Source organism: Bos indicus x Bos taurus, chromosome 23 (genome assembly GCF_003369695.1).
Source record: "Bos indicus x Bos taurus breed Angus x Brahman F1 hybrid chromosome 23, Bos_hybrid_MaternalHap_v2.0, whole genome shotgun sequence".
NCBI lineage: Eukaryota > Metazoa > Chordata > Mammalia > Artiodactyla > Bovidae > Bos > Bos indicus x Bos taurus.
The window spans coordinates 34,082,559-34,093,084 of NC_040098.1; positions in this window are offsets into that span (position 1 = coordinate 34,082,559).

The following is a 10,526-nucleotide window of genomic DNA, read 5'->3' on the forward strand; positions in this document are numbered from 1 at the left end:
TGAACTGATTTCTTATTGACGTCCACTAAATTTGTAATCTCTCTAACAGACCTTTCCTCAAGCTCCCTCTCCACTCAAGGCAGTGGCTATTCATTGACTTCCTAGTAACCCTCAAGCTCCTACAACTATTCTAATCCTTATTTCCTGTAGTTCTTCACAGCCATCTTCCCTCCTAGCTCCCTGGATGTCTAATCCACATTCCTTTCTGAAATAAATTCATCCACAGTGCTCACACCCTGTCGATACAACCCTAGAGGACTTCACGTCTGCACAGGCTTTCTGGTTTTACTGCTTCATTGGTTCCTTTCCCCTTTCATCTTGAACTGTGTGACACCCACTCTGTGGGTGATCAATTCCCACTCCCTCCTCGCTATTCCTCCCTAGGGCAATCTAACCCTTAAACTTGGGATATGTGCCCTGGGGTTCTTTTCTCTCTCGTCCTCGATCTTACCCACTGCATACTTGGCAGTCTGGTTTCTTTCCCCACAGCTACACTGAAACTGTTCCCTTAAAGATCAACAATGACCTCTTTTCAGCTAAATCCATGATTCTTTTCTGGTTCCTCATTCTCTTGACCTCTGTATTGCATTTTTAGAAGACAATTACTCCTACCCTCAAATGCTCTCTTCCTTGGCTTCGTTCTATTTGCTAGCAGTTCCTTCTCTTTTTCTGTCGGGAGATAGTGAAGGAAGGGAAGCCTGCTGTGCTACAGTCTGTGCTGGTGGCAGCATCGGACTCGACTGAGCGACTGAACAACAGCAACCTTCTCTTTTTATTGCCTTTGGTTCCTCCTGCTGTCCCTTCACTGGATATTCCCCTTCCCCAGTCCCTGACTCCCTAAGTTCTTTATTCTTTCAAGGTCACATCAGCTTCTGAACGCAGGATTGGAAAAGAATTTCCAGACACAGAGTATTTCAGAAGGGAGTGAGTTGATAAAGAACGAAGAACAGAGATTAAGTGGGCACTGGGAGCACAGCGAGCTGACAACTCCTGACAGACCAAGGAGAGTTGACAGTTTTCATGGGTTAATAGCCAATTTTTACAGTCTCAAGACAAAGAAAATTTCTGCTGGAAGGTTAGCATTAGGTGATTGCTTGGGACGTTATAGCGTTGGGAGCCAAGAAGCTTGTTAAGTTATTCTCAGGTGCTTTTGGCAAGGTTACAAAGGGGCTCGTCAGCTTCGGAGGTGACCTTGGTTCTGGGCTCCACTTCTGAGGCCTTGGTGCGAGGCCTCGCATCTGTGGCCTTGGGGCAGGACTCAACAATTACTTCTGTGCTAACAAAGGTCTGTGTTACTTTCTCACAGGAATTGTAGTCCTCTACTGTATAGTGTTCAGTCACTTCAGTTGTGTCCAACTCTTTGCAACCCTATGGACTGTAGCCCTCTAGGCTTCTCTGTCTGTGGGTTTCTCCAGGCAAGAATACCGGGAATGGGTTGTCACGCCCTCCTTCAGGGAACCTTCCTGACTCAGAGATTGAACCCAAATCTCCTGTGTCTCCTGCATTGCAGGCAGATTCTTTATTGCTGAGCCTCCAGGGAAGCCCAAAGGCCCCCATGGCTTACTGCTTATTTACTCCTGGATATTTCACTGGTACTTCAATTTGAGCACATCTCTTGTCTCAAACTGGCCTTCCTTCCCATTTTCCTGCTTCTGGTCATGCCACCATCATTTTCTTAGTCTCTGCTGTTTGCCAGAAACAACAGAAATTTAAGGTGGCTTAAACAGCGGTAGTTAATTTTCTTAACTGCTCTGGAGGCTAGGAGTCTGAAATCAAGGTTTTGACAGGTTTGTTTCTCTTGAGGGCTCTCTCCTTGGCTGGCAGACAGCTGCCTTCTTGTTGTGTCTTCATATGGTCTTCTCTGTATCCACACACATCCCTGTGTCTCCCCCTTTTTAGGATATCAGTCCTATCTGATTAGGGCTTACCATAATGACCTCATTTAACCTTAAAAACCATCTTTAAAGGCTTTACCTCCAAATGCAGTCACATTCTGAAGTGTGCTGGGAGTTAGGACTTCCATATGTGAATTTGGAAAGAACATAATTTAATTCATTATAGTCACCCAGGCGATAAAACTTTGTTGTCTTCTTGACTTATCTCCATTATCTTTTATCCAGACATTTAGTCTTCTAGACTTTTCCTATTAAATGTCTCAATCTATTTCTTTACCACCATTCTCAGTGCCATTCTCAGATCCTAATTAATCTAAATTTCCTTGCCTTGTTTTTATCCTTATAATGACTCACCTTATCTTTTCTTTTGGTATTTTTATCAAAGCCATTCATGTGTGTAAGAAACATGAAAGTGAAGTGAAGTCGTTCAGTCGTGTTTGACTCTTTGTGACCCGTGGACTGTAGCCCACCAGGCGCCTCCGTCCATGGGATTCTCCACGCAAAAATACTGGAGTGGGTTGCCATTTCCTTCTCCAGGGGATCTTCCCAACCCAGGGATCGAACCCAGGTCTCCCTCATTGCAGGCAGAAGCTTTAACTTCTGCGCCACCAGGGAAGCCCACGTGAAAAATATAAATACTACTAACAAAAAGGAACAGTCCTCTGCCCAACCCCAGGCCAATCAGCCAGGTGTAGCCTCCATGTTGAGCCAAAGATTGTAACAAGAGTGCATTTTTTCCTTAAGATCCACTATTCTTAGAGACTAGAAGCAAGATAGTTTGTGACACATACGTGTTCCAAAAACTAGGATAGATTTTTTTTTACTGAATAGTGGTATATTCTTGGCATATGTTCGGTATATATTCATCATATATGTTTCTTAAAGGTCCATATGTAATTTTTAAAAAGTGGGGGAAAGGAGCCACTGTTAACAGTCCCTGGGCCATCCGAAATAAAGCGCTCTTAACAGCCATACAAATGCACCCTCTTCTCTGTCACTGCAAAAATCTGCCATACTTTAGTTCACTCCATATTTGGACACTTTCTAATTATTCTTACAGCTCCTAGTGATTATTTTTTCTTTTTTAGGAGGTATACTAGTTTCCTAGGGCTGTCATAACAAATCACCACCAACTAGATGGTGTAAAACAGCGTACATTTATTCCCTCACAGTTCTGGAAGTCTGAAATCAAGGTGTGGGGAAGGGCATGCTTTCTCTGATCTCTAGGGAAGAAGCCTTTCTTTTTTTCTTCCTTTGAAGGTGACCTATTTTCCCTCATCTCTGAGTGCTTTCTGCATCTTCTCTTTTCCTTAGTACATCTAATGTTATCTTGCTTATCTTTCAGTATACCTTTTCAGTCTGAAGATTCATGGCTATCATTGCTTTGGCACATTTTCTTCAATGATTTCTATGGCAACTTCTATGGTTCACTTTCTCTGAGCTTTCTTTCTGGAACTCCCATTGGTTAGATCTTGGATCAATATTGGACTTCTACTTCTTCATTTTTCACTTTATTTTTTGTCTTTTTTTTTTTTTTTTTCTAATGACATTTCTTTCTAGAAAACTTTTCAGTTCGGCAGCATATTTTTAATTTCCAAGTCATTGTTCTTGACTTTCTTGTTTTCCATTGGTTTCTTATTTATAGCACCCTGTTTTTTTTTACATTAGGTATTCATTGTCGTCTAGAATACCTCTGAGAATATTAATTGGAGGTTTGAAAAAAACAATCTTCTCCTGTTAACTAAATTGGTTCTTGTGAGGTCAGCTTTTATTTTTGCTTAGTTAGTTTTTTTTTAAAATCCTAGTTTATGCAGCTAATTTCCCTTGTGTGTCCAGTGATGTGGGGTGCTTTTGTAAAAATATTTGAAAAAGAGGAAATAGGCTGACTTTTTTTCTCTACTGTTATATATCAGGCTGTTAGTTAATTGCCCAGAAAACAGAAGAGATTAACAGGAAGTTCTGTGTTCATGAGCACAGCTTGCTAACCAGTTCAAGGAAAGGATAAGGAAGGAGCCAGAGACAGCAGGGTTTACTTGGTGTCTGCTACTCACCTTAGCATTAGTTCATCAGTATTTACACATATTTCTGTTTATTGTCTTGTTCTCATTTCTCTTAGCTTTTATAGCTTTATTCACTTGAAAAAATTCTTTACTGGTCTTTCAAATTGTGTTTTATAAGGGAGGGGAGACAAAATGTGCTCAGGCTGCTATTTTGAACCAAAGCATCTATCTACTGGGGCTTCCTTGATAGCTCGGTTGATAAAGAATCTGCCTGCAATGCAGGAGACCCCAATTTGATTCCTAGGTCAGGAAGATCTCCTGGAATAGGGACAGGCTACCCACTCCAGTATTCTTGGGCTTCCCTTGTGGCTCAGCTGGCACAGAATCCGCCTACAATGCAGGAGACCTGGGTTTGATCCCTGGGTTGGGAAGATCCCCTGGAGAAGGAATAGGCTACCCACTCCAGTATTCTGGCCTGGAGAATTCCATGCTCTGTATAGTCCATGGGGTCACAAAGAGTCAGACATGATTGAGTGACTTTCACATCTATCTTTTAAAAATTATTTCCTTCTCTTTCTAAGTGGGCATCTTCCATTATATTTAGGTCAATATCCTTACTGTCTCATGGATACACCAATCTAGTATCAACCTTCATGCCCTCAGTTGTGTTTCTTTTCCAGAAACTTCCTTCTTCTCATCCCTCTCTTCTCCCATCTAAGCCTAATGAAATTCCTCCCCATTTTGAAGCTAATTTGAGTACACTTCCTCCATGAATCCCATCTGTTTAATCCAGCTTTCATGTACCCCCACCCCCTCATCTTTCTATTATCCAACTCTGTACCTGTCACTCACAATTCAGCTTTAACTGTAAGTATAAACAAACAGAAGGGGGCTCAGTAATACTTTTGGTTAAAACCTGTAGGCATAAAGCATGAGAAGTGGAAAAGAAAGAGCAAAGTTAGGATAGAGAAAGAAAGAAACTGGGGGAGGAAGAAGAGGTTAAACAATAAAGAAAACCTGTGGTGCAGTATAGGTACTTTCTAACTTATTCCCCTGGTTCTTAACTGTGTTCCCAAAATAAGGATAATGATGGTTACCTGGTCAAATCTTCTTTTCCAAACTTGTAACTCACTTTAGGCCTTCAGTAAATATTCAACTATTAGGCCGCAAATAAGTACCAGCCTCCACAGAGTCGAGCCTACGTGAAATTAAGGTAAGAGGTAGCTCAGACGATAAAGAATCTACCTGCAATGCGGGAGGCCTGGGTTTGATTCCTGGGTGGGGAAGATTGCCTGGAGAAGAGAATGACTACTCACTCCAATATTCTTGCCGGAGAATTCCATAGACAGAGGAGAAGGGCTGTAATCCATTGGACAGCAGAGTCAGATATGACTGAGTAACTAATTCTTTCTTTTCAGGGGAGAAATTAACTATTTCCTTATGCTCCTCTCCACCCCCTGAAAAGGCCTCAAAACGAATAGAATTTCTCCTTTCTATATCATTTCTGTTTAAAACTTATGTAAACATGACACTCTTGTGGATGGGAGAGTTGTATGTACCAAAGTGGGTGCTGTGAATAAATCCTACTGAACTGTGGAATATTATTGCCCCATATTATCAGTTAGCTTAGATGGTACACCTGTAATGTCGAAATCTGGAGACAGACCCATGGTGTGCTGCTTTTAGGATCACACTGGAGAGCTTCAGAACTAGATCTCTAGGCATGGACTGACTTAAGTCTAAACTGGTTCTATATAGATGCTTATCATGCATATTAAACTATCAGTCATACAAATGACCCATACACAATGAAGGCCCATGTCTGATAGACTTAACAGCATTGATGAAGGAAGACAAAATATTTGAGAATTCCTGAAACAGGTAGTATGCTTTCCAGCCATGATTGTAGTTATAGAGAAAACCAAGCCAGAAGTGCTTCCTTCCTCCAGGACACATTGTTGATGTTTCTTGGTCCATCTCAGGGAGACCTAACACAGACCCACAGCACACAGTGTCTGAGGATTTGTTCAGCTTGTGACCAGGTGCCTCCAATTCTATTTCATGGTACCAGAAACGAAAACTTCATTTTTTTTACCTCAACATCTGCTCCATCTTATTTTTTTCATGATTATAATCAGTTCAGTTCAGTTCAGTCACTCAGTCGTGTCCAGCTCTTTGTGACCCCACAGACCACAGCACGCCAGGTCTCCTTGTCCATCACCAACTCCCGGAGTTTACTCAAACTCATGTCTATTGAGTTGGTGATGCCATCCAGCCTTCTCATCCTCTGTCGTCCCCTTCTCCTCCTGCCCTCAATCTTTCCCAGCATCAGGGTCTTTTCCAATGAGTCAGCTCTTCGAATCAGGTGGCCAAAGTATTGGAGTTTCAGCTTCAACATCAGTCCTTCCAGTGAACACTCAGGACTGCTCTCCTTTAGGATGGACTGGTTGGATCTCCTTGCAGTCCAAGGGACTCTTAAAAGAGTCTTCTCCAACACCACAGTTCAAAAGCATCAATTCTTTGGTGCTCAGCTTTCTTTATAGTCCAACTCTCACATCCATACATGACTACTGGAAAAACCATAGCCTTGACTAGACGGTCCTTTGTTGGCAAAGTAATGTCTCTGCTTTTTAGTATGCTGTCTAGATTGGTCATAACTTTTCTTCCAAGGAGTAATTTTTTAATTTCATGGTGAAATGAAATTAAAGTAAGTAGTGGTTGGGCTTACTCCTTGGAAGGAAACGATTATCATAGTAGTATAAAAAAATTTCAGTGGTTTCATAGTTAGGACACGAAAAGCACAAGTAGCAAAATTGAAACCAGATAAAATGGATTTCAACAAAATTTAAAACTTCTGTGTTTCAAAGACCATCATCAAGAAAGGGAAAACCCACAACCTGTAGAATGGGAGCAAATATTGGCAAATTATATATCTGATAAGGGACTTGTAGCTAGAATAAAGAACTCCTGCTGCTGCTGCTGCTGCTAAGTCGATTCAGTCGTGTCCGACTCTGTGTGACCCCAGAGACGGCAGCCCACCAGGCTCCTCTGTCCCTGGGATTCTCCAGGCAAGAATACTGGAGTGGGTTGCCATTTCCTTCTCCAATGCATGAAAGTGAAAAGAACTCCTACATCTCAATAATAAAAAGATAAGAAACCCAACTCCCAAAATGGACAAAATCTCTGATTAGAAATTTCTCCAAAGGAGACAGAAGAATGGTCAAAAAGATGTTCAACACCATTGATCGTTGCTGCTGCTGCTATGTCGCTTCAGTCGTGTCCCGACTCTGTGTGACCCCATAGATGGAAGCCCATCAGGCTCCCCTGTCCCTGGGATTCTCCAGCCAAGAACAGTGGAGTGTGTTGACATTTCCTTCTCCAATGCATGAAAGTGAAAAGTGAAAGTGAAGTTGCTCAGTCGTGTCCGACTTTTAGAGACCCCATGGACAGCAGCCTACCCAGCTCCTACATCCGTGGGATTTTCTAGGCAAGAGTACTGGAGTGGGGTGCCATTGCCTTCTCTGATGATCGTTAAGGAAAGGCAAATGGAAATCAACATTGAGATACCCACTTCACACCCAGTAGGATGACTATAATAAAAAAGACAGATAATAACAATGATGTGGTGAAATTAGAGCCCTTATACACTGCTATCCAAAATGTAAAATGGTGTCATCACTTTGTAAAAATAGTTCGGCAGTTTCTCAACTGATTAAAGTTAACATCTGCCCCTATAATTTTACCCAAGGGAACGGAAAATAAATGTCTACACAAAAACATTTACATAAATGCTCATAGCAAGATTATTCTTAATAGTCAAAAAGCAGAATAACCTAAAAGTCCCTAAACTGATGAATGGATAAACAGAATATGGAAGAGCCATACAATGGAATGTTATTAAGCAATAAAAAAAAGTATTGAGACATGCTACAACATGGATGAACCTTGAAAACATTAGGCCAAGTAAAGAAGCCAGTCACAAGGACCATGTATTGTATGATTCCATTTATATGAAATTTCCAAAACAGGAAAAGCTATGGAGACAGAACATAGAGTAGTGGTTGGGCTGGAAGAGGAAGGAGCCGAGTGACTGCTACTGGGTATGGGGGTTTTTGTTTGAGTGATGAAAATGTTCGAAATTTCTGGTGATGGCTGTACAATTCTGTGAATATAGTGAAATCAATTGAAATGTATAGTTTAAGTCAGTACATTTTGTGGTATGTGAATTATATTTCAAATAAAGCTGTTATTAAAAAAAAAAAAAACTCTTCTAAGGAGCTGATCTTCTAAGGAGCTTTATTTTTGGGGGCTCCAAAATCACTGCAGATGGTGATTGCAGCCATGAAATTAAAAGATGCTTACTCCTTGGAAGGAAAGTTATGACCAACCTAGATAGTATATTCAAAAGCAGAGACATTACTTTGCCAACAAAGGACCGTCTAGTCAAGGCTATGGTTTTTCCAGTAGTCATTATGGATGTGAGAGTTGGACTATAAAGAAAGCTGAGTGTGAAGAATTGATGCTTTTGAACTGTGGTGTTGCAGAAGACTCTTAAGAGTCCCTTGGACTGCAAGGAGATCCAACCAGTCCATTCTGAAGGAGATCAGTCCTAGGTGTTCTTTGGAAGGACTGATGCTAAAGCTGAAACTCCAGTACTTTGGCCACCTCATGCGAAGAGTTGACTCATTGGAAAAGATTCTGATGCTGGGAGGGATTGGGGGCAGGAGGAGAAGGGGACGACAGAGGATGAAATGGCTGGATGGCATCACCGACTCAATGGACTTGAGTTTGAATAAACTCCAGGAGTTGGTGATGGACAGCAAGGCCTGGTGTGCTGCACTTCATGGGGTCGCAAAGAGTCAGACAGGAGAAGGAGCTGATCATGGATACAAATCAAGCCCAGATCAAGAAGACATGAACCTTTGCTATTTTTAAAATGTCTTTCTTTAAAACCAGTGTCCTAAACTACCTGAAATCCTGTTTTATCCTTGTGAGTTTTCTGTAGTTATTACTACAGAAAAATTGTGAAAATCAATTGTGAAAATCAAAAAAATTGTGATTGTGAAAATCAATCAGGGAAGCACTAGCAAAATGCTGTGTTTATTGTTAAGGCTTCTCTAGTAGCTCAGACGGTAAAGAGTCTGCCTACAATGCAGGAGACCCGGGTTTGGTCCCTGGGTCAGGAAGATTACCTGGAGAAGGAAATGGCAACCCACTCCAGTATTCTTGCCTCAAAAATCACATGGATTGACAGCCTGGTGGGCAACACCCCATGGGGTCGCGAAGAGTCCAACATGACTGATCGACTAAAACACACAGTAATAATTTGGAAATCCAGAAATATCATCTTTTAGTTGCAATTTATTTTTAAGGGTGGGTATAATTAATCTTTTGGTTCATGGGTTAAAAGGGGGGGGGGAGTCATTACAGGTAATCTATTTTGATTTTACCAAGTGAAGAGCAATAATTTGGGGAACCAACAGAGTTCTAAAATTTCATCACAGAGTAGTGCATAAAAGAGTATTTTGCTTTTGCTTTCATTGAATGTTGACCTTTGCGGATTTCTTATTTATATAGCTTCGTTTTATAGGTACATTAGAGCTCTGAAAAATGGGACTAATTGCTCTTTGGAGCCAAAGAGGTGTGATTCGAAGACGTGTGGGTCCGTCCAACACATACGCTCTTCATATTTTGCGGAACCACCTAAGGGACAGGTCCCAGGGTCTAAGGTCCTGAGTGGCGAACTGTCATAGAAATTGTGTTCTCCAAGTAGGGTTAAAATGATGCACGGGGCAGGTTCCGCAGTTTTCCTCCTAAGCCACAAGACCAACGCTCCAACGGCGTCTTTGACCTTCTTCGGAGCTTGAGGACCCTCCCCCTCCCTTCTCTGCGCACGTGGAAAGGTGAAAAACAGACAGCCACGTGAGACCAACATAAGCCATTTTCGGCGGCTTAGCCGTTTCAAGTCCAGGTATTGGAAACGAACGCTCAGCTGCAGGAAACCGCGGGGCAGACCCACAAAAAGCCTGCCAATCAGTGGTTGAGAAACAAAACCGCGACGAACTGAAATGAGCGTCTCCACCTCCCCTCGGCACAAACACTTCCCTTTTCCTCCTCCACCCCGCCCCACCTTCGCATTCTCTCCGCCCACCGGCTCCGCCTCTCCCGCGCCCCAGTAGAGTCAGGGAGCACGAAATGAGGGCAGGGCGATTCCATCCGGGTGCTCCGTCGGGGAGGGCGTAAGGGCGTGGCTTTATGACGACTGCGGGGGCGGGGCGAGGAGCCCGCTCGAGAGCCGGGCCCTCCTGACAGAAAGGGCGGAGGGAGATTGGGTCGGCCCTTTCACGCCCCATAGAAACTGCATTCTGGACAAGAGGGGGAGATGTCTAGTCTCAAACTCCTCTTTTGAGGCAGGAGTGTTAACCAAGAAGCTTCAGCTCGGAGAGTCACCCATTTCAAAGCTTGCGTACACCCTTTGCCCCTGCTCTTCCTTTCTCCCTCCTTGAGAACCATGTAAACCTTCCCCCCAGCCCGTTTTCTCTCCCCCTTCGCCCCTGCGCAGATGGTGGCGGCCCGCGCGGTGCGCAGCCGCAGAGCGTTCGGGGCGGTGCCGGTGAGGGGCGGGTGACGC